The sequence below is a fragment of the Oryctolagus cuniculus genome, chromosome 5 (assembly GCF_964237555.1).
Source record: "Oryctolagus cuniculus chromosome 5, mOryCun1.1, whole genome shotgun sequence".
In the NCBI taxonomy this organism is placed as follows: Eukaryota; Metazoa; Chordata; class Mammalia; order Lagomorpha; family Leporidae; genus Oryctolagus; species Oryctolagus cuniculus.
Genome location: NC_091436.1, coordinates 86,026,390 through 86,049,308, shown reverse-complemented (window position 1 = coordinate 86,049,308; position 22,919 = coordinate 86,026,390). Strand labels below are relative to the sequence as shown.

The 22,919-nt window shown below is 37.3% G+C and overlaps 2 pseudogenes; both read right to left on the bottom strand.

Moving 5' to 3' along the window:
• Positions 1-1,754: 1,754 nt before the first annotated feature.
• Positions 1,755-11,408, bottom strand: LOC138849867 (heat shock protein HSP 90-alpha pseudogene; annotated as a pseudogene).
• A 53-nt stretch (positions 11,409-11,461) lies between these two features.
• LOC138849866 (heat shock protein HSP 90-alpha A2-like) overlaps positions 11,462-22,919 on the bottom strand; it is a 35,499-nt pseudogene continuing 24,041 nt past the window's right edge.

Genomic DNA, 22,919 nt, shown 5'->3' with positions numbered 1-22,919 from the left:
TTTGTGTACAACATTTCCATTCATAAGCCAAACTGAGTTATTTTCTGAACAACCACACAACACAGTTTACAATTATGCTGCCCTAGCCAATATCTCTCCTTGGAAAATAAGTACCATCAAGTTGTTTCATTTTAACATAATTTATTTCTAGAGGATTAGTATATGTAGCATTAGTAACTACAAAAGATGGAAAGTTTATGAAGTAGATTCTATAAGACAAAACTCAAGCCATTTTAACAAGTATTTTTCTTTTTTTTTAACTTTTATTTAATGAATATAATTTTCCAAAGTACGACTTATGGATTACAATGGCTTCCCCCCCATACCGTCCCTCCCACCCACAACCCTCCCCTTTCCCACTCCCTCTCCCCTTCCATTCACATCAAGATTCATTTTCGATTATCTTAATATACAGAAGATCAGCTTAGTATACATCAAGTATGGATTTCAACAGTTTGCTCCCACACAGAAACACAAAGTGAAAAATAATAGATGATTTTTTTTTAAATGATGATGAAATCAGAGCAGACCTATTGTCATGTTTAATCCCAGTGAGAGTCAAGTTGGGAATTGATAATTTCTTTTTTAATTTTTTTTTTACAGAGGATCAGTTTAGTATGCATTAAGTAAGGATTTCAACAGTTTGCACCCCCATAGAAACACAAAGTGAAATATATTGTTTGAGTACTCGTTATAGCATTAAATCTCAATGTACAGCACATTAAGGATAGAGATCCTACATGAGGAGTAAGTGCACAGTGACTCCTGTTGTTGACTTTACCAATTGACACTCCTGTCTATGGCATCAGTAATCTCCCTATGCTCCAGTCATGAGTTTCCAAGGCTATGGAAGCCCCTTGAGTTCTCCGACTCTTATCTTGTTTAGACAAGGTCATAGTCAAAGTGGAGGTTCTCTCCTCCCTTCAGAGAAAGGTACCTCCTTCTTTGATGACCTGTTCTTTCCACTGAGATCTCACTCGCAGAGATCTTTTGCCAGAGTGTCTTGGCTTTCCATGCCTGAAATACTCTCATGAGCTTTTCAGCCAGATCGGAATGCCTTTAGGGCTGATTCTGAGGCCAGAGTGCTATTTAGGACATCTGCCATTCTATGAGTCTGCTGAGTATCTCACTTCCCATGTTGGATCACTCTCCCCTTTATTTACTCCATCAGTTAGCGTTAGCAGGTACTAGACTTGTCTATGTGCTCCCTTTGACTCCCAGTCCCTTCACCATGACCAACTGTGAACTGAAACTGATCACCTGGAACAGTGAGATGGCATTGGTACATGCCACCTCGATGGGATTGAATTGGAATCCCCTGGTATGCTTCCAACTCCACCACTTGGGGCAAGTCAGCCTGAGCATGTATAATTTGGAACAAGTATTTTTCTTAAACATAAAAGTTTATATCAGAATACGTTAATGACAAAAAGTTTTGCTCTACTAAGGAATCCAATCTGATTGCTGAACACTTTATATCACAAAGTTACATATATCTTACAACAAAATAGGTTACATGCATCTTACAACAACTATTCCCTTGATCTATTGTAATAAGCCAATGTGAAACTAAGGAAGCATACTTAGCTTTGCTTTAGGGTGTAACATATCACATTATCTATAGAAATAGAAAGATAACTTATGTTACTGTAATTCTACATACTTCTTAAATATTAATAAAACTAAAGAAGAAAATCTTTGAAGAGACATTATAAAAAGGAATTAAGGTATTGAACACATGTAAATGTCATTCTTCATGCAGAGCTTTTACTACTTCCTCTATGTGTGTGACATGTCATCATCTTTGAAGTACAGCATTCTTCAATTATAGTTGCATTGCTGTCATCAGCAGTGAAGTCTTCTTCATCAAAAGTCAGACCAAATTTTATCAATCGGTAGATCTTGATAATATTAACATGTATTCAAGTATCTTCCATACTGAAACCAGAAGACAGGAGTATAGTTTCTTAAAGAAAGATGACCAGATCTTTCACAGATATATCATTTTTGTCAGCCTCTGCCATTTGCCTCAAGGTTTCCATAATGGAACAGTGCAAGATTAACCTCCAAGTGTTTCTTTGCTGCCCTTTAGCTTATTGTTAACTTTTCTCTTATGGTTTGGGCCTTTATCACTTTTTCAATGTTTGCTGAGCAGTCATATGGCCTTGTGATGGTACATCATGAGGAATGTCATTAAGTGGTCTAACAAAACCACCTTTTTAACTTTTTCTCGAAGATGTCTTTCATGATTTTGCAGAGGATTTTCCAACATTTTTATTTTCTTACATTTATCTTTCTCATCTTCATAATCTATTTCTAAGCCATGTTTGGTGACTGACACCAAAATCTTTGCCTTAAATTACTTCATATGTTGGAAACAGTACTCACCGTGGGCTTTATCACATAGATCACTTCTAAATCATGCTTCCAAAGATATCCATAAGGGCAGATTAGCTACCTAATCCTTCATCAAACCTCTTATGTAGTCCTTGATAGAAGATATGTCATCAGCAGAGCAGATGTATAGTATTTTAACAACTGTGAAGGCCTCTTACTGTTTTGTCTTCATGTATTCTTTTTTCAAACTTTTACATAATGAATATAAATTTCCAAAGTACAGCTTATGGATTACAATGGCTTTCCCCCATAACGTCCCTCCCACCCGCAACCCTCCCCTTTCCCACTACCTCGCCCCTTCCATTCACATCAAGATTCATTTTCAATTCTCTTTATATACAGAAGATCAGTATAGCATACATTAAGTAAAGATTTCAACAGTTTGCTCCCACACAGAAACATAAAGTGAAAAATACTGTTTGAGTACTAGTTATAGCATTAAATCTCAATGTACAGCACACAAAGGACAGAGATCCTACATGAGGAGTAAGTGCATAGTGACTCCTGTTGTTGACTTAACAAATTGACACTCTTGTTTATGGCATCAGTAATCACCCTAGGCTCTTGTCATGAGCTGCCAAGGGTTAATCGACTCTGATCATATTTAGACAAGGCCATGGTCAAAGTGGAAGTTCTCTCCTCCCTTCAGAGAAAGGTACCTCCTTCTTTGATGACCTGTTCTTTCCACTGGGATCTCACTCATGGAGATCTTTCATTTAGGTCCCTGCCCCCCCCCCCCCAGAGTGTCTTGGCTTTCCATGCCTGAAATACTCTCATGGGCTTTTCAGCAGGATCTGCATGCCTTAAGGGCTGATTCTGAGGCCAGAGTGCTGTTTAGGACATTTGCCATTCTAAGGGTCTGCTGTGTATCTCACTTCCCATGTTGGATCATTCTCTCCCTTTTTTATTCTATCAGCTAGTATTTGCAGACACTAGTCTTGTTTATGTGATCCCTTTGGTTCTTAGTCCTATCATTATGATCAATTGTGAACTGAAATTGATCACTGGGACTAGTGAGATGGCATTAGTACATGCCACCTTGATGGGATTGAATTGGAATCTCCTGGTATGTTTCTAAGTCTACCGTTTGAGGTGAGTCAGCTTGAGCATGTCCCGAATTGCACATCTCTTCCCTCTCTTATTCCCACTCTTATATTTAACAGCAATCACTTTTCAGTTAAGTTTCAGCACTTAAGAAGAATTGTGTATTGATTACAGTATTCAACCAAAAGTATTAAGTAGAACAAACCAAAAAAATACGAAGAGGGATAACATATCAAGTTGCTCATTAACAGTCAGGGTGAGGGCTGATCAAGTCACCATTTCTCATAGTGTTCATTTCACTTTAACAGGTTTCCTTTTTGGTGCTCAGTTAGTTGTCACCTATCAGGGAGAACAAGTGGTATTTGTCCCTTTGGGATTGGCTTATTTCACTCAGCATAATGTTTTCCAAATTCCTAACAGGGATCACTTTTCAGTTAAAATTTAAACACCTAAGAATAATTGTGTGTTAATTACAGAGTTCAACCAATGGTACTAGAACAAAAAAAATACTAAAATGGCTAAAGTATTACATTGTACATCAACCATCAGGACAAGAGCTGATCAAGTCACTGTTTCTCATAGTGTCCATTTCACTTCAACAAATTTCCCCTTTGGTGCTCAGTTAGTTGTCACCGATCAGGGAGAACATATGATATTTGTCCCTTTGGGACTGGCTTCATGTATTATAAGCTTTTGTTTTTAAAGAACTACTTGTAAAACCTTTTATAATTTTCTTTATTTTCTATGAATTTGGTGATGACTTCCAAGTATTTTAACCAAATTATTTTCTTTAAAATTTTTATTCATATGAAGGGAATTGATTTTATGGATATAATTCTAAAAAGGCAACCATACTTCTGTCCCCCTTTCTCTCCCCCCTCACTCCCTCTCCTTGCTTTCTTTATTCTTTTTATTTAATTTTTGCAAAAAGATAATTTCACTACATTTTATAATAATAGGCTTAATTTACTTCTAACCATTCAAAAAATAAAAGGTATAAATACTATAGTTCCACAGAAGTATAAACAAGGCCTAATAACAACAATCAAATTATAAAGATGTCCATTTCATTCTTATATACACTTTTTATTCTATAGTAACTCCCACATATCAGAAACAACATATGATATTTCTCTTTTTGGGACTGACTTATTTAACTAAGCATAATATTCTCCAGTTGCAAGTATTTTATTGCAAAAAATGATTTCATTCTTTCATTTTTATGGCTAAATAGTATTCTGCACTGTATAAATAGCACATTTTCCTTTTCTAGTCATCACTTTATGGGTAAATGGGTCGATTGCATATCTTAGCTACTGTGAATTGACCTGAAACAAGCATAGAGGTATAGATCACTCTTTCATAAGATGATTTCATTTCTTTTGGATAAATTTCCAAAAGTGGGATGGCTGGATCATATAGTAGATCTATTTTCAGATTTTTAAAAATCTCCATACCATCTTCTATAATGGCTGTACTAGTTTACATTCCTACTAGGAATGTGTTAGCATACCTTTTCCCCAAAATCCTTGCCAGTATTTATTATGTTTTGAATTTTGGATGATAGCCATTCTAACTGGGTGAGCTGAAACCTTATTGTGATCCTGAGCATTTTTTCATGTGTCTATTGGCCATTTGTAATTCATCCTTTGAAAATGCCTGTTCATGTCCTTTACCCATTTCATAACTGGATTGTTTTGTTGTTGTTGCATTACTTGAGCTTTTAAAAGATCCTGGATATTAATCCTTTTTCAGATGCATAGTTTGCAAATATCTTCTCACTTTCTGCTGGTTGCCTCTTCATTTTGTTGAATGTTTCCTTTGCAGTGCAGAAGATTCTTAGCTTGGTGTAATCTGATTTGTCCATTTTTGCTTTTATTGCTTATGCTTCTATGATCTTTTCCAAAAAGTCTTTGCCTGTGCCAGAATCTTGCAGTTTTCCCAATGTTTCCCTCAAGTAATTTAATAGTATCAGCTTGTAGATTCAGATCCTTCATCCGTTGGGAGTTGATTTTTGTATACAGTGTAAGGTAAGGATCTTGTTTCATACTTTTGTAAGTGTAGATCCAAAGCCCTTTGTTTAAGAGAAATTCCTTTCTCCCATAATTCATTTTACTTCACTTGTAAAAGATTAGTTAGTTGTAGCTCTGTGGATTAATTTCTGGTGTTTCTATTCAGTTCCATTTGTCTACATGTCTATTTTTGAATTCTATTGATGATAACTGTCCTGTAGTATTTCTTGAAATCTGGTATTGTGATGCCTCCAGCTTTGCTTTTGTTGTTTAAGATTGATAGCTATTTGGGATCTCTTGTGTGTCCATATGAATTTTAACATTGCTTTTGTTTAAAAAATCAGAGAACAATATACGTGGTATTTTGATTTGGATCACATTAAATCTACAAATTTCTATTGGTTGGTAGTATGGACATTTTGATGATACTGAGTCTTCCAATTCACGAACATGGAAGATATTTCCATTTTTGTGTCTTTTTCTATTTCTTTAATGTTTTATAATTTTCATTGTAGAGATCTTTTACATCCTTGGTTAAATTTACTCCAAGGTATTTACATTTTTTTGTAGCTATTATAAATGCTACTGATATTACAAGTTCTTTCTCATCATCACATTTTATATGTAAACAAATGCTATTGACTTTTTTGTGTTGATTTTATATCCTGCAACTTTACTAAACTCTCTTTTTTTATTTTTTGACAGGCAGAGTGGACAGTGAGAGAGACAAAGAGAAAGTTCTTCCTTTGCCATTGGTTCACCCTCCAATGCCCACCGTGGCCGGTGCGCTGTGGCCGGTGCACCGCGCTGATCCGATGGCAGGAGCCAGGTACTTCTCCTGGTCTCCCATGGGGTGCAGGGCCCAAGTACTTGGGCCATCCTCCACTGCACTCCCTGGCCACAGCAGAGAGCTGGCCTAGAAGAGGGGCAAGCGGGACAGAATCTGGCTCCCCGACTGGGACTAGAACCTGGTGTGCCGGCGCCGCAAGGTGGAGGATTAGCCTAGTGAGCCGCGGCACTGGCTCTAAACTTTCTTGTGAGTTCCAATAATCTCTTGGTGGAGCCTTTTGGTTCCCCATACATAAATCATGTTATCAACAAACAAGGATAAACTGACTTCCTTCTTTCCAATTTGAATCCTATTGATTATTTTTCTTGCCTACTGGCTCTAAAACTTACAGAATTATATCAAATAGCAATGGTGAAAGTGGCATCATTTTCTGGTTCTAGATCTTAGTGGAAAAACTTCCAACTTTCCTCCATTCAGTATGAGGCTGGCTGTTCATTTGTCAAAAATTGCCTTGATTGTGTTGCAGCATGTTCTTTCTATACCCAATTTTAAGACTATTTTTAATCATAAAAGGATGTAGTATTTTATAAAATGCTTTCTCTGCATCTAGTAAGATAATATATGTTTTTTTTATTCAATTTGTTAATGTGACATATCACATTTTTATTTTTACATGTTGAAACCATTCCTGCATACCAGGAGTCAATCCCACTTGGTCCATGTGAATGATCTTTATGATGCATTGTTGGATTTGATTCATTCTGATGATATTTTAAATATTTCTTTGTTTTAGTGTCTCACAGGAAATGTTTAGACTGAGATGTTAAGAGCCTATCACACTGCTAATCAAATTCACATGTTCAGTGATTCGCTGCTCACAGATATCTGTGATGAAACACTGAGCTGCATATAACTTTTTCCTTCTGTTTTCAAGTAGACTGAAAGACAAAAAGAAGCGCTCTAATTTCCAATTATTGTATTTCAACTGGAGAATGTTTCACTGTCAAGTGATCTTCATAATCATTAGTCACGCTCTTGTAGAATCTCCATACTCTGCATCATTAATATTGTTTAGATATTTGGTCCAGATAGTCTTTATTGGTCTATCTAGGTTTTCAATATCTTCATTTCTCAATGTTGGTAAATTTTATGTGTCCAGAAACTTATTCATTTCTTTTAGATTTTCTAACTTGTTGGTATATGGCTATTTGTAATTATTCTGATGATTCCTTTTGTTTCTGTGACATCAGTTATAATATGTTTTTGGTCTCTGATTTTACTATTTTACTACTTTATGGCTTCTCCCCTACTTTTTGGATATCTAGGCCAATAGTTTACTACTTTTGTTTACTTTTTGCAAAGACAAGTCCTCATTTCAGTGATCTTTTATTTTTTTTAATTTCAACTTTGGTTATTTTTCTGTAATTTTTATTATTTCTTTCCCCCTACTAATGTTGGGTTAGCTTTGTACTTGTTCTTCCAGGTCCTTAAAATTCAGTTTGGTCATTTATTTGACACCTTTCCAATTTCTTGCTATAAATACTAACTGCTATAATTTTTTTCCTTGTAACACTTTTTCTGTATTCTATATGCTCTGATAGTGTTGTCAGCTTCATTTGTTTCAATGAATTTTTTTATTTCTCTTTTGATTTCTTCTATGACACCCTGTTCATTCAGGAGCATATTGTTCATTCTCCATGTGTTTGTATAGTTGCTAGTGTTTCTTAACTTGTTAATTTCCATCCTCATTTCATTGTGGTCAGAAAAAATACATCATATGATTTAAATTTTTAACAATTTGTTGAGACTTCTTTTATGGCCAACCATAAGGTCTTTTCTAGAGAATGCCTCATTCACTGATGAACACAATGTGTATTCTGTAGCTATGGGATGACATGTTCTATAGATATCAATAAGATTCATTTAGTCAACCATGTTGATTAGCTCCATTGTTTCTTTGTTTATTTTGTGTGTGTGTGTAGTTGATCTGGCCCTCCCGAAAAACAAAAGCACAGGAATTGAACGGTTTCATTGCTGGGCTTAACCAAACTTTTAAAAACTAATCCCACTTCTTTTTAAACTATTCCAAAAAATTAATTCTTGGGAATTCTCCAAAATTCTTTCTATGAGATCAACATCACCTTAATTTCCAGATCAGAAAAAGATACAAGGAAATAACCATAGACCAATATCCCTGGTGAACTTAGATGCAAAAATCCTCAAAAATAATACCCTAACTAATAGAAACCAACAACACATCAAAAAATAATTCACCCAGACCAAGTGGTATTTATCCCAGGAATGCGGGATGGTTCAACATACTTGAATAAGTAAATGTGAATCATTATATTAACAAATTAAAGAATAAAACTATAATTATCTCAACATATGCAGAGAAAGCAACTGCTAAAATATAACATCCTCAAGGCAATTTATGGCAAACCCTTAACTAGCACCACATTGAATGAGGAAAAATGGGAAACATTTCCATTAAGACCTGGAACCAGACAAAGATAGCCACTCTCACAATTACTTGCCCGTTAGGCAAGAAAATGAAATCAAAGGGATACAAATTGGAAATGATGAAGTCAAATCACCCCTGTTCACAGATGACATGATCTGTCATCTGTGGAGAGCCAGAAAATGCCACTAAGAGACTATTGGAACTTGTAAGAGAGTTTGGTTAAGTTTCAGGATATAAAATGAACACACAAAAGTCAGTAGTATTTATATACACAAACAATGTCATGGTTGAGAAGGAACTTGTAAGCTCAGTTCTACTCACAATAGCTACAAAAATTTTTAAATACCTTCAAATGAATTTAACCAAAGATGGGAAAGACTTCTAAAATGAAAATTCCAAAACATTGAAGATAGAAATAGAAGACATAAAAAATAAAAGATTCCCATTTTCATGGATTGGAAGAATTAACACCATCAAAATGTCCATACTATCCATATAAATTTACAGACTCATTGTGATCCCAAACAAAATAACAAGGAGATTCATTTCAGATGCAGATTAAAAACAATGCTAAGATTAATATGGAAACACAGGAGACCCAAAATGGGTAAAGCAATCTTAAACAATAAAACAGAGCTGGAGGCATCACAGTACCAGATTTCAACACATACTACAGGTTATTTATATTAAAAAGAAAAAAGAACCAAAAACTGGTACTGGCACAAAACTGGAAATCTGTACCAATGGAATACAATTGAAACCCAAGAAAATAATCCTTGCATCTACAACTGAGTAATTTTTGACAAGCTATAATCACTCCATGGAGAAAGGACAGTCTCCTCAACAAATGGTGTTGGGGATAGGGGGGCTGGCATTGTGGCATAGCAGGTAAAGCCTCCACCTGCAGTGCTGGCATCCCATATGGCCCAGGCTCGTGGTTGGGCTGCTCCATTTCTGACCCTGCTGTCTGTTATGGCCTGGGAAAGCAGTAGAAGATGGCCCAAGTCCTTGGGCCCCTGCACCCATGTGGGAGATCTGGAGGAAGCTCCTGGTTCCTGGTTTCAGATTGGCGTAGCTCCGGCCATTTCAGCCATCTGGGGAGTGAACCAGCAGGTGGAAGACGTTTTTCTCTCCTCTATCTATGTAACTTTGACTTTCAAGTAAATAAACCTTTAAAAAATGGTGTTGGGAAAATTGGATCTTTGCATGTGGAAGTATGAAACAAGGCCCTATGTTACACCCGATACAAAAATCAACTCACAGTGGATCAAAGCTCTAAACTTAAAACCTGATACCATCAAATTACTACATAGGGAAAACACTGCAAGACATTGGCAGACTTATTGGATAAGACCCCAGAAGCCTAGGCAATAAAATAAAAAAAAATAGTCAAAAGGGATTAAATCAAGCTAAATGCTTCTATATGGTAAAAGGAACTCTCAACAAAGAGGCAGTTGACATAGAGGGAGAAAAATTTGCAAGCTATGCATCCTGTAAAGGAATAATATCCAGAATATATTAGGAGCTCAAGAAACTCAACAACAACTATTAAACAAACCAGTTAAATGTGGGTAAAAGACATTAACATGAACACGCATATTTCAAAGGATGAAATACAAATGGCTAACAGACACATGAAAAAAGAATGTTCAAAATCACCAACCATCAAGGAAATGCAAGTAAAAACACAATGAGATTTCACCTTACACAGGTAGAATGGCTATCATCCAGAAATCAAAATGTAACATTTGTTGGTGAAAATGTGGGGGAAAAATACACTAATGCACTCTTATTGGGAATGTAAACTAGTATAGCCATTATGAAAGACAGAATGAAAATTTCTCAGAAATCTGAAAATAGGTCTACCATACAACCCAGCCATCCCACTCCTGGAAATTTACTCAAAGAAAATGAAATCAGTACAAAGCATTATCTGTACCCTCATCTTTGTAGCAGCTCAATTCACAAAAGCTAAGGCATTGAATCAACCCAGATATCCATCAGCTGATGACTGCATAAAGAAAATGTATATATACATGATAGAATACTATTCAGTCATATAAAGGATTAAATCCTGTCTTTTGCAACAAAATGGATGCGATTGGACAGCGTTATGCAAAGCAAAATTAGCCAGACCCAGAGAATCCAAAATCAGATGTTTTCTCTGATTAGAGGTAGCTAAAAAACAGAGTACAAAAAAACCCTGGATGTATTAGAATAAATTTGACATTTTCTGTTTGATAATTTTTATAGCCCTTGCCTATATTCCTGTTGAACACTCTTATTTCTTCTTTTTGCTTGTTGAGCACTATATTTAGGGGCGTATTAGGCCTGTGATTATAAAGTAAGTTGAAAGTATGCTATCACAAATATTGGAAGTAAAAAGAAAGAATGAGGAAGACATATCCTTAGGTTCTTAGAATTGTATGTTTGAAATGCATAATATCTGCTCTCCTCATATTAACAAAAAGGATTAGAGAAGTATTTTTGAGTTATCATTGATCATTGTATTTTCCAAAATCTTTTTCTTTTTTTTAACTTTTATTTAATTAATATAAATTTCCAAAGTACAGCTTATGGATTACAATGGCTTCCCCCCCCATAACTTCCCTCCCACCCACAACCCTCCCCTTTCCTTGTTACCATCCTTCCTTTCTCCTCTTTCTCCACCATCTTTGCTTCTTCTCATTCCCTCCCCCATCTTCTTCCACCCTTCTTTTCCTCTTAGCTTACCCCTCCTCCTTCTCATTCTCTTTATTCATCAACAACTTTTAGTTCTTTGGGTTTGTTATCAGACTTCTTTTCTTTTTTATTTTTCTTCCTCTTTACCTTCCTTTTCTTCACCCTTATCATTGTTGTCCTCTTTATCAAGTTACTTTTCCATAAGAGTAACGGAATGGCCAATAACCTGAAAATGTTTCTTCACAAACTCCTTTATTCTTCTTTTCCCCAAGTATTTAGTTTGCCTTGTTTCAGATGCAGGATAGCCTTTTTCCATAACCCATAAGTTCACCTTTGTCAGCTGAAAGATTCCCTAGCTGAGAATGTCCAGGCGTGCTGCTTGTCATCATTATATTTGTGATCACAATCATTTTCTCAGCAACTAAATAAAAACTAACAACAAACTAGGCAATCATAGAGATACTTATACTAGCCTGTAAAATTTCCATGAATGCTTTAGTCCCAGACTTGGCTATGGTCCAACAGTTATTGATCAAGTTGATCTTGTCATTCTAATTCCAGTATCCACAATAGTGTAGTTTGATTGTTCAAAATGAGATTAATGTGAAAAGTACTTCCAGACTAGTTTACTGGAATCCTTCAAGTTTTCATATAAGATTTTTCTACATCATATGATGAATTTAAAATAAACTTCCTCAGAAATATCTTTGTTTTAGTAGGAACTATTAATGATCAATAGCCTTAACTGGACAATTTCTACCCAAGGAGCAAATACCTCAACCTCTTTCCTTTATTACCTGGTCTTTTTAAAAAAATATATTTTATTTATTTGTTTGAGAGGTAGAGTTACAGATAGAGAGAGGGAGAGACAGAGAAAAATATCTTCCATATGCTGATTCACTCCCCAGATGACTCCAACAGCCAGTGCTGGGTTGATCTGAAGCTAGGAGCCAGAGCTTCTTCTGGGTCTCCCATGCAGATGCAGGGGCCCAGATACTTGGTTCATCTCCCACTGCCTTCCCAGACCATCAGCAGAAAGCTGGATTGTAAGAGAAGCAGCTGGGACATGAACCAGTATCCATATAGGATGCAGGCACCGCAAGGGAAGGCTTACCCCACCATGCCTCAGCGCTGGCCACCATCAGCTAGTCTTGAGTCTTGCTTTCCACAGACATCTTGGATATGGAAATAAAGCAGTTCCACAGTATAGCAGCATCAGTCTACTGAAACAACTAGCTGACATAATTGTTTCATAAGTAATCCAAAATAATGTATAAAGTACTATAAATAATAAGTGGATTTAGCAATATTGAAGAATACAAATCAATATATGGAAAAGTGCATTTCCATATAGGAGCAACAATAGTTGGGAAAAAAGTAAAACAAATATACATAGTAGCAGGAAAATTAGCTAAGAATGAATCTAATTACATTCTTAAAAACAAAGGAGAAATTAAAGACCTAATGGAGAGGTACAATGGAATGACATTATATAATCATGTATAGTAAAAGTCAGATTAGCTAGCTGCATCACAATGCCTGCCCCCAAAACCATTTTTATGTTTTTTTTTCTAAAAAATGATGTGGGGCAGGAAAGCACTATGAATGGCATTAACAGCCATCTCTCCTTTCAAATGGTGACAAATGTTTTCAATCTTTAATGCTTTTGAAACTTTTAGAGAGCCACCATTTAATAAATTTATTTAATAAAATAAGCAGAAACCATATGTGTGTGTGTGTATATATATATATATATATATATATGATGTATTTCAAGGAACTGGAAATATGAGAGGAATTTTTTCCTATTCACAATATGCTTACTCTTAGATTTAAACTCTGTATGCTAATATTGAAAGTATTCAATGGGGCTGGCGCTGTGGTACAGTAGGTTAATTTTCCTCTTATGATGTTGGCATCCCATATAGGCACTGGTTCTAGTCCTGGCTGCTCCTATTTGGATCCAGCTCTCTGCTATGGCCTTGGAAAGCAGTACAAGACGGCCCATGTACTTGGACCCCTGTACCTGCATGGGAAGTCTGGAGGAATCTTCTGGCTCCTGGCTCCTGGCTCCTGGCTTCAGAACTGCCCACCTCTGGCCATTGCAGCCATTTGGAGAATGGACTAGTGGATGGAAGATCTTTCTCTCTATCTCTCCCTCTCACGTCTGTAACTCTACCTCTGAAATAAATAAATAAAATATTTTTAAAAAGAAAGCACTCCTCAAGATAAAATAATTTATTTTTAAAAAATAAGATATTCTATAACGTCTTCATGATAAATAAATTAGCTGATTTAGTCAGTCTATTTATATTTCTAGATATAATCAGAGAATACCATTCTCTATTTTCAGAGGATTATCATGGTTCTCTTTTTTTGTACTCTATATTAAAATATCCAAAATTATCACTAAAATACCTGATTGAAGGAATGATAAGAGTCACTGTTTGACAGACTCACATTGTAGATTTAATCCTGATATTGTTCCGTTATATATGTAGGAGTAAAACCAAACCATGTAAACCTGTATTATACTCCTAGCTTTGTCTTGTCCTCTTAAAGCAAGGTGGTAAAGAGGGTTAATGTGCTTTTATATTTCTTTCATTCTGTTGGTTGACTCTTCACTTTTCTGAGTCTTTCTTTTGCAGTACAGAAGCTTCTCAATTTAATGTAATGTCATCTTTTGATTTGACTTTGATTGCCTGTGCCTCTGGGGTCTTTTCCAAGAACTCTTTGTGTATGCCACTGTCTTGAAGGGTTTCAACAATGTTCTCTAACAAGTTGATAATATCAGGCCATAGATTTAGGTCTTTAATCCATTTTGAATGGTGTAAAGTATGAGGTAGGGGTTCCTCTTCATACTTCTGCAAGTGGAAATCCAGTTTTCCCAGAACCATTTGTTCAAAAGACTGTCCTTGCTCCAGGGATTGCTTTTAGCTCCTTTGTCAAATATAAGCTGGTTGTAGATGCTTGTATTGATTTCTAGTAATTCTTTTTTTTATTTTTTGACAGGCAGAGTGGACAGTGAGAGAGAGAGACAGAGAGAAAGGTCTTCCTTTGCCATTGGTTCACCCTCCAATGGCCGCCATGGCCAGTGTGCTTCTCCTGGTCTCCCATGGGGTGCAGGGCCCAAGGACTTGGGCCATCCTCCACTGCACTCCCTGGCCACAGCAGAGAGCTGTCCTGGAAGAGGGGCAACCATGACAGAATCCGGCACCCCGACCGGAACTAGAACCCAGTGTGCCGGCGCCGCAAGGTGGAGGATTAGCCTAGTGAGCCATGGCGCCAGCCAATTTCTGGTAATTCTATTCTGTTCCATTTGTCTATCCATCTGTTCTTACACCAGTACCTGGCTGTTCTGATTATAACTGCCTTGTAGTATGTCTTGAAATCTGGTATTATGATGCCTCCAGATTTGTTTTGTTGTATAAGATTGCTTTAGTTATTCAAGGTCTCCTGTGTTTCCATATGAATTTTAGCATCATTTTTTTTCTAGATCTAAGAAGAATATCTTTAGTATGAATCTGTAAATTGATTTTGGAATAATGGACATTTTGATGATATTGATTCTTCCAAAAATCCGTGAACATGGGAGATTTTTTCCATTTTTTTCTATTTTCTTCTATTTCTTTTTCTTTTTTAATGTTTTGTAATTTTCATTGTAGAGACCTTTGTCATCATTGGTTATATTTATTTCAAGGTATTTGATTTTTTTGTAGCTATTTGCTGTGTCTGGTAGAATCAGCAGTGAAGTCATCTAGTCCTGGGCTTTTCTTTGATGGGAGGGTCTTTATTACTATTTCAATTTCTCTCTTCATAATGCATCTGTTTAAGTTTTCTGTGTCTTAATGGCTTGATTAGGTAGGTTTTATTTGTCTGGAAATCTATCAGTTTGTTCTAGGTTTCCCAGTTTTTTGGCATACAGCTCTTTGTTATAATTTCGATGATTCTTTTTATTTTTGTGGTGTCTGTTGGTACATTTTCTTTTTCATCTCTAACTTTATTAATCAGGGTCTTATTTCTCCTTTTTTGTTTAGTTGGGCCAATGATTTGTCCATTTTGTCTAGTTTTTCAAAAAACCAGCTCTTCATTTTGCTGAACTTTTGTATTTATTTTTGGTTTCAATTTTGTTAATGTCATCTCTAATTTTAATTATTTCTTTTCTCTTGCTAGTTTTGGGTTTGGATTGCTGTTGTTTTTCTAGATCCTTGAGATGCATTGACAGCTGATTTATTTGGTACCTTTCCAATTTCTATAAACTTTCCTCATAACACTGTTTTTGCTGTATCCCATAAGTTTTGACATGTTGTGTTGTTGTCCACATGGTTTCCAGAAATTTTTTGATTTCTCTTTTGATTTCTTCTATGACCCACTGTTCTTTCAGAAGCATATTGTTCATTCTCCATGTGCTTTCATATGTTCTAGAGATTCTTGAGTTGCTGATTTCCAGCTTCATTGCATTGTGGTCCGAGAAGATGCATGGTATGATTTTGATTTTTTTAAATTTGATGAGACTTGTTGTATGGCCTACCTTGTGGTGAATCCTAGCAAATGTTGCATGCACGGGTGAGAATAATGTGTATTTTGCTACTATGGGATGAAAAGGTCTGTAGATATCTGATAGATCCATTTGGTCTCTATAGTGACAATTAACTCTGCTGTTTCCTTGCTGACTTTCTTTTTTTTTTTAACTTTTTTTTTGAAAGGCAGAGTTAGACAGTGAGAGAGAGACAGACAGAGAGAAAGGTCCTCCTTCTGCTGGTTCACCCCCTCCAAATGACTGCTATGGTTGGTGTGCTGCACCAATCCAAAGCCAGGAGCCAGGTGCTTCCTCCTGGTCTCCCATGCCAGTGCAGGGCCCAAGCACTTGGGCCATCCTCCACTGCCTTCCCGGGCCACAGCAGAGAGCTGGACTCGAAGAAGAACAACCAGGACAGAATCCGGCACCCCAACTGGGACTAGAACCTGGGATGTCGGCACCACAGGCAGAGGATTCGCCTAGTGAGCTGTGGTGCTGGCTTTTTGCTGATTTTCTATCTGGTTGACTTGTCCATTGCTGAAAGTGGGGTATTGAAATCCCCCTTTACTATTATATTTGAGTCTATATCTCCCTTTAGATTCCTTAACATTTCTTTTAAATAGCCAGGTGCCCTGTAATTAGGTGCATATACGTTTATAATAGTCACATCTTCCTGTTGAATTGATCCCTTAATCATTACATAGTGTCCTTCTTTATCTCTTTTAACAGTTTTTGTGTTAAAGTATATTTTTTCAGTTTCTGTTAGCATGGAATATCTTTTTCCTTCCTTAAACTTTTAATCTTCATTCCTCTTTCTTGGTGAGATGTCTCTCTTGTTAAGAGGCAAACAGATGTGTTTTGTTTTTTAATCCATTTAGCCAGTCTGTGTGTTTTAACTGGAGAGTTAAGGCTATTTACATTCAAGGTGACTATTGCCCTGCCATTTTTACATATAAATATTCCTATTTTTTTACTTTGTATATCTTATGTACTTTCACTGGAAGCTTTCTTTCTTTTACCTTCCTACATAGTATTGACTATGTTTCTGGGTTTCAGTTTGCAGAAAGCATCTCCTGCAGGGCTGGAAAGATGGTGACAAATTCTTTCAATTTCTGTTTCATGGAAGGTCTTTATCTTACCTTCTTTCATAAATGAGAGCTTCGCAGGGTATAATATTCTGAGCTGACAGTTCTTTCCTCTTAAGACTTGGGCTGTATCTCGCCATTCTCTCCTAGCCTGTAGGGTTTCTGATGAGAAGTCTTCCATGAGTCTAATTGGAGATCCTCTGAAAGTAATCTGGCATTTCCTTCATGCATATTTTAGAATTTTTACTTTATGCTTTAGTGTGGAGAGTTTGACTAAAATGTGTGGTGGTGAAAATCTTTCTGGTTATGTCTATTAGGAGTGCTATGTGCTTCCTGTACTTGGATGCCCCTTTCTTTCTACAAATTGGGAAATTTTCTGTTATTATTTCACTAAAAAGGCCTTCTGATTCTTGTTCCCTTTCGACACCTTCAGGAACTCCTAGAAGCCGTATGTTGGGTCATTTGATAGTATCCTGTAGATTCCCAACAGTGTTTTTTAGTTTTCTAATTTCTTCTTGTGTTTGGTGCAACTGTCTAATTTTTTGTGCTTTGTCTTCTAAGTCAGATGTTCTTTCCTCTGCTTCATTAATTCTGCTGTTAAGGCTCTCCACTGTATTTTTTATTTGTTCTATTTAATTCTTCATTTCTAAGATTTCATTTTCATTACTCTTTAAGATCTCAATTTCAAGGGAGAAATTTTCTTTCATTCATGTATGGATTTTATTAGTTAGTACATTTGCTTCTGATTACTTCTAAGCAATCTATGATCAATTTTTTGAATTTCATTTCTGGCATTTCTTCAATCTTATCACCTTCACAATACAGTGGAGGTGTTGTGTTCTTTTGGGGTGTCATGTTGTCTCTTGTTCTTGTTTCATGGATTGGTGCCTTTGTTATTTGGCATTTGGCATTGTGGTTTCTTCTTTGATTTTTCGCTGTGGCAGCTTTCATCTTTAGACTCTGTCTGATTGCATTAGTGGCATGTTTGCTTTCAGGGAATAATTAGAGATGTGTGGTGGGAATGGCCAGGGAGCTCTATTCAGTGCTCCAGGGTGAAGGGTGTGTCTGAGGTGTCACACTCAGGTTTGGTGTGGTAATTTTTTTTTTAAAAAAGCAGATATGAGGTTTCTTCTTTTCTGTTGGTGTACTCAGCTGAGTTCCTCTCCTTGAAGGAGACAAGTGCCTGGGCGCTTGCCCCAGTGGGTATATTATTCATCTGCTCTGCCATAAGGACCACACAAAGTATCTGTTCAGTTCTCAGTATAAGCTCAGATTCCCTACCATGTCTCTTGCCAGGTAACCAAGCATCCCTGATCATGTGGAGTCTCCCACAGAGACTACCCAAAATCCCAGATACACCCTGAGTCCTCTCACACAGCCTCAGTGTATTCATAGTCCTGGCACACAAGCTTCCTATAGTCACAAGCACCCAGCCTCCAGCCTATTCTCCCCACCAGACTCAGGAGTCTCTACTTGGCTGGTTGCTGAGCATGGACATGAGCTGTCCAAGCTGTTACGTATGTCCAAAATAACACCCACTCTCTGTTATCTTGTTACATAGTGCCTTTGCAGGATGCTCAGGGAGAGAGAAAACATGCCCCCCCCTTTGTTTTTTCTCCTCTAGCTTGCTGGGTACACTATCTATCCCCCATGGGGCTCCAAGCCATAATCCATCTAGGCTCTTCCTGAAGCTTTTCTCCAGTGGCTTAAACTGCTGCCATCTTGTCTTGCCATGCTCTTCAACACTGATTCAGAGGCTCTCAGCTGGTGGGGTCCTAAATTGTGCACATCTTAACCCTCTACTTAGGCCCACTGTTCCTCCAATTTACATAGAGTTTCCTCTACTGTTTTCTCCCTAACTCTTCCCTGAATCTTCAGTACACTATTTATAAACTATCTTTTCTAGACTTGAGCAGCAAGCTCCCTCCCTACTCTGCCATCTTAATCCACTCCCCCAGAACAGCTTTAGTGTCTCTTGCAGTATATTCCCTAGAGAAACTCCTATGCAAACACACAAAATTCCAAATAGCACTTCTTGAAAAGCACAAACACAAACAATAATACTGTTTATAAAAGCACAAAATACTCATCAACTGTAAAAAGAGTAAACAAATTATGTTTTACTCATAAATGAAATACTAAAACCAATGAAAAAATGAAATTTAACGATGCATGTTAGTATGGTTGAATATCAAAATGTTGAGCAAAAAAGCGAGTCACAGAAGCATACTGCATGGTTCATTTACATAAAGTGAAAATCAGGAAACCTCAAACAACATATTGTGTTGGGATATGGGCAAATGTGGCAAAACTATTCAGAAAAGCAAAAGAATGACTAACATACAGGATTTGGATTATCTCTAAACTGTCAGGGGGTGGTGGAGGAGGGAGTCTCAGTGGGAAGCACCCACATGGGACTTCACAGATACTTAATATATTCTATTTTTCTAAGTTGGCAGGTGGTACATAAGTATTTCATTTTAGTCTTTAAAAACATGTGTATGTGTGTGTGTGTGTGTGTGTGTCCATTATCTTAGTCTGCTCAGATGGTCCTAATCAAAACATAACAGGCTATATGACTTAAACAATATAAATTTGTTTATCACAATTCTGAAAGAAGAAATGTCAAATATCAAAGTGCTGGCAAAGCTGGCTGCCGACAAGGGCCTCTTTCTGTTTCATAGACAAATACCCTCTTGCTGTATATTCAGAAGACAGATGGAGCATCTCTTTGTCTCTTACAACGGCACTAACACCCTTCTTGTGGGTTCTACCTTATGACTTAATCACCTCCCAAAGACCCTATGTCCAAATTCCATCTCATCAACAATTAGGGCCTCAAAATATAAATCTGGGGGGACACAGGTATTCAGTCCACATGTGTGTGTGTGGTATGTACATTGTATAGCATGTACTATGTATTTCACAATTTTAAAAGTTCAGAATAAAAGTAAGGATCTTTTAAATGACCTTCCCTGAATAAATGACTTGATTGTCTATAAGGGTAGCTCATTGAATTTTCATCTGGCTAATCCAATCCTGATTTATTCAATGCCAGTATCAAGAGGCTGACCTTCTACTTGGTTAATGCCAATACCAAGATACTGACTACCTGTCTTCCATACTATTGTGAAAACAGATGTCTTTTAGTGGACTGTTTCAACCAACAAAGAACACTTTAAAATCCCAGGAAGAATGCTCTCTGATATGTTATGTGCTTCCATGTGGCATAATGGAATACCATGTTGCAAAGTACTTGACAGAGTACCTTGGAGAGCATCTAATATCTGCCCTCAAATGTAGAAGGTGAGAAAGAAAGGGGCTCCAACATGGCATATGGTGTTCCCAATACCTTCCAGCTATTAGTAAAGCATCCCATGCAATTATAAGGGATGAAAATACAGCAAGCAGAGCAGGAGTTGTGCAGATAACAGAACTTTACATAACCCCAGTGGATTTTTGAAGATGAAGATATGAATAGTTCTCTTCCACAAAAGATGCCTTCAATGAGCAACAGTAATCTGTACCTGAAATCACCTAAGTGACCTGGCCCAAAATTAGATAACAAATCTTAGTTAAAATGAGAAGCAAGTGCAACCCAATAGGAAAATGAAATTTGTGAAAAGAACAATATCGAGCACAATGATTTTGTTTCTGTTCCATAGTTCTACAAAGGAAGACTGTAGAATAACAAAATCAGATGCTTCCTTATTCTACAGATAAATCTAGTCAGAGAACCTATGGCAAACATGTAACCTTCACCAACTGTGTAATGGGAGACAAAGCAATGTAGTTGAGTTCATCATTCCAAATGAAGAAACATCTTTTCATTAAATTTATATATTTATTCATTCATTTTTACAGCATGCAATTCAGCACATCAAACGATTTTTATCTTCTTTGACAAGAGTGGCATCCCTCCAAATAGGCTATTGTCCATTCACCTTGGAACTTCTGTCCACACAGCAAGCAGTTCTTTGTTGGTCAGTTGAGAGCTGCTTAACTTAATATTTTTTGAGATAACATATTTTTAATTTACATTATAGTTGAGTGCTCAAAGGCTCAGCTAAATAAAGAATTCAACAAAAAAAATAGAAGGATCATAATCCAGCAGGAAAATAGACAAAGGCTATAAACAATAATCAAATGAGGAGGGAGGGGGCAAATGGCGGAATAGGAAGGGAGCACACTGATAGTCCGGGGAGAGATAGTTTAATAAAAGTGGAGATACTGCGGGTTCAAGGAAGAGTAGGGGAGGAAACAGCAGAAGAAACTCTTCTGGAACGCGTGATTCACAGCGGACCTGTGTGGAGAGCGTGGGAGCCCACAGTTCGGGACACCAGCGGCAGACTCAACACACCAGCGCTGGAACGTGAGGTGAGCCGAACCTCAATAGCCCGAGACACCGGCAGGCAAGCGGAGAGAGGAGACTAGAGGGAACGACCCCCCGGGGGGGGGGGAGTTCACCAGGCTAACTGGAAGAGAGAGAGAGAAAAAAAAAGGTGACTGGTACGGACACGGGTTTCTCTCTCTCCTCTCACCTCTCAAGGGCGAGCAAGACAAAGAGCAGGCGCCATCTTGGACATACGTCATAAGCAGAGCGACCTCAGGTCTGCACAGGCCCTGAGCCTAGCAGAAAAACCTGACTCTGGGCAGGGCGAATTAACAGGAGATTAGGACCTAGTAAATTTGTGGTGCTACTGAACTGAGACTGTGAAAAAAGAGACGGTGGGGAAGAGAACTCATGGAATTCACGTGAGCACTCTCCAGAGACGCTACAATTCCGTAACTTTGGCAACCCAGTGGGAGACTGAAGGAGAATTTGAGCCCACTCTGAGGGCCGAACAGATTCCCTGTGTGGTCCTTGGGAAAGAGCTTCCTATCTCTGGCTCCTGTGGGTATACTATTTGCCTGCTAACTACCTCCAACTTCATTCAGCTGTGCAGAATTACTTCCCTTTTGAATCAAAAAAAAAGAAAGAGAGAGATCTACCACGCCTAACCTGGGAGTGTCACCTTTGGCACACCAAACAGAGCTCTCAGGCCACACCCATCTCAAGCCCTCATGCTCCATCAAAAACAGATAGTCCACTTAATCTAGAGTCATAGTATAACAAGAAAAAGCACCACAGTGAAGAAACCAAATATCTCCAATATGCCAAATAACAAACGCAAAAACCGAGGTAATAAAAACAAGGAAGTCACCATGACACCCTCAAATGAAAATGACACCCCAATTCAAGATTATGAAGATGATGACATAGAAGAAATGCAAGAAGCAGATCTCAAAAAATTGATAAGAACATTAAGAAGTTCTCAAAAACAAATTCTTGAACTACAGAAATCCTTAATGGACAACATAGAAAATCTCTCTCGGGAAAATGAAATATTAAGGAGGAATCAAAATGAAACGAAACAACTAGTACAAAAGGAAACTGGGATAGTGACTGAAGTGAAGAATTCAATAGATCAAATGAAAAACACAATAGAGAGCCTTACAAACAGAATGGGTGAAGCAGAAGAGAGAATATCGGACTTAGAAGACAGAGAACAGGAAAGGATACAGTCAGACCAAAGAAAACAAGAGTAAATTAGAAATCTAAAACATATTGTCGGGAATCTTCAGGATACTATTAAAAAACCCAACATTCGGGTTCTAGGAGTTCCTGAAGGCATGGAGAGGGAGAAAGGATTAGAAGGCCTTTTTAGTGAGATATTAGCAGAAAATTTCCCAGGTTTGGAGAAGGACAGAGAAATCCTAGTACAGGAAGCTCACAGAACCCCTAATAAACACGACCAAAAGATATCCTCACCACGACACGTTGTAATTAAACTCTCCACAGTGAAACATAAAGAAAAGATCCTAAAATGTGCAAGAGAGAAACGTCAGCTTACTCTCAGAGGATCTCCAATCAGACTCACAGCTG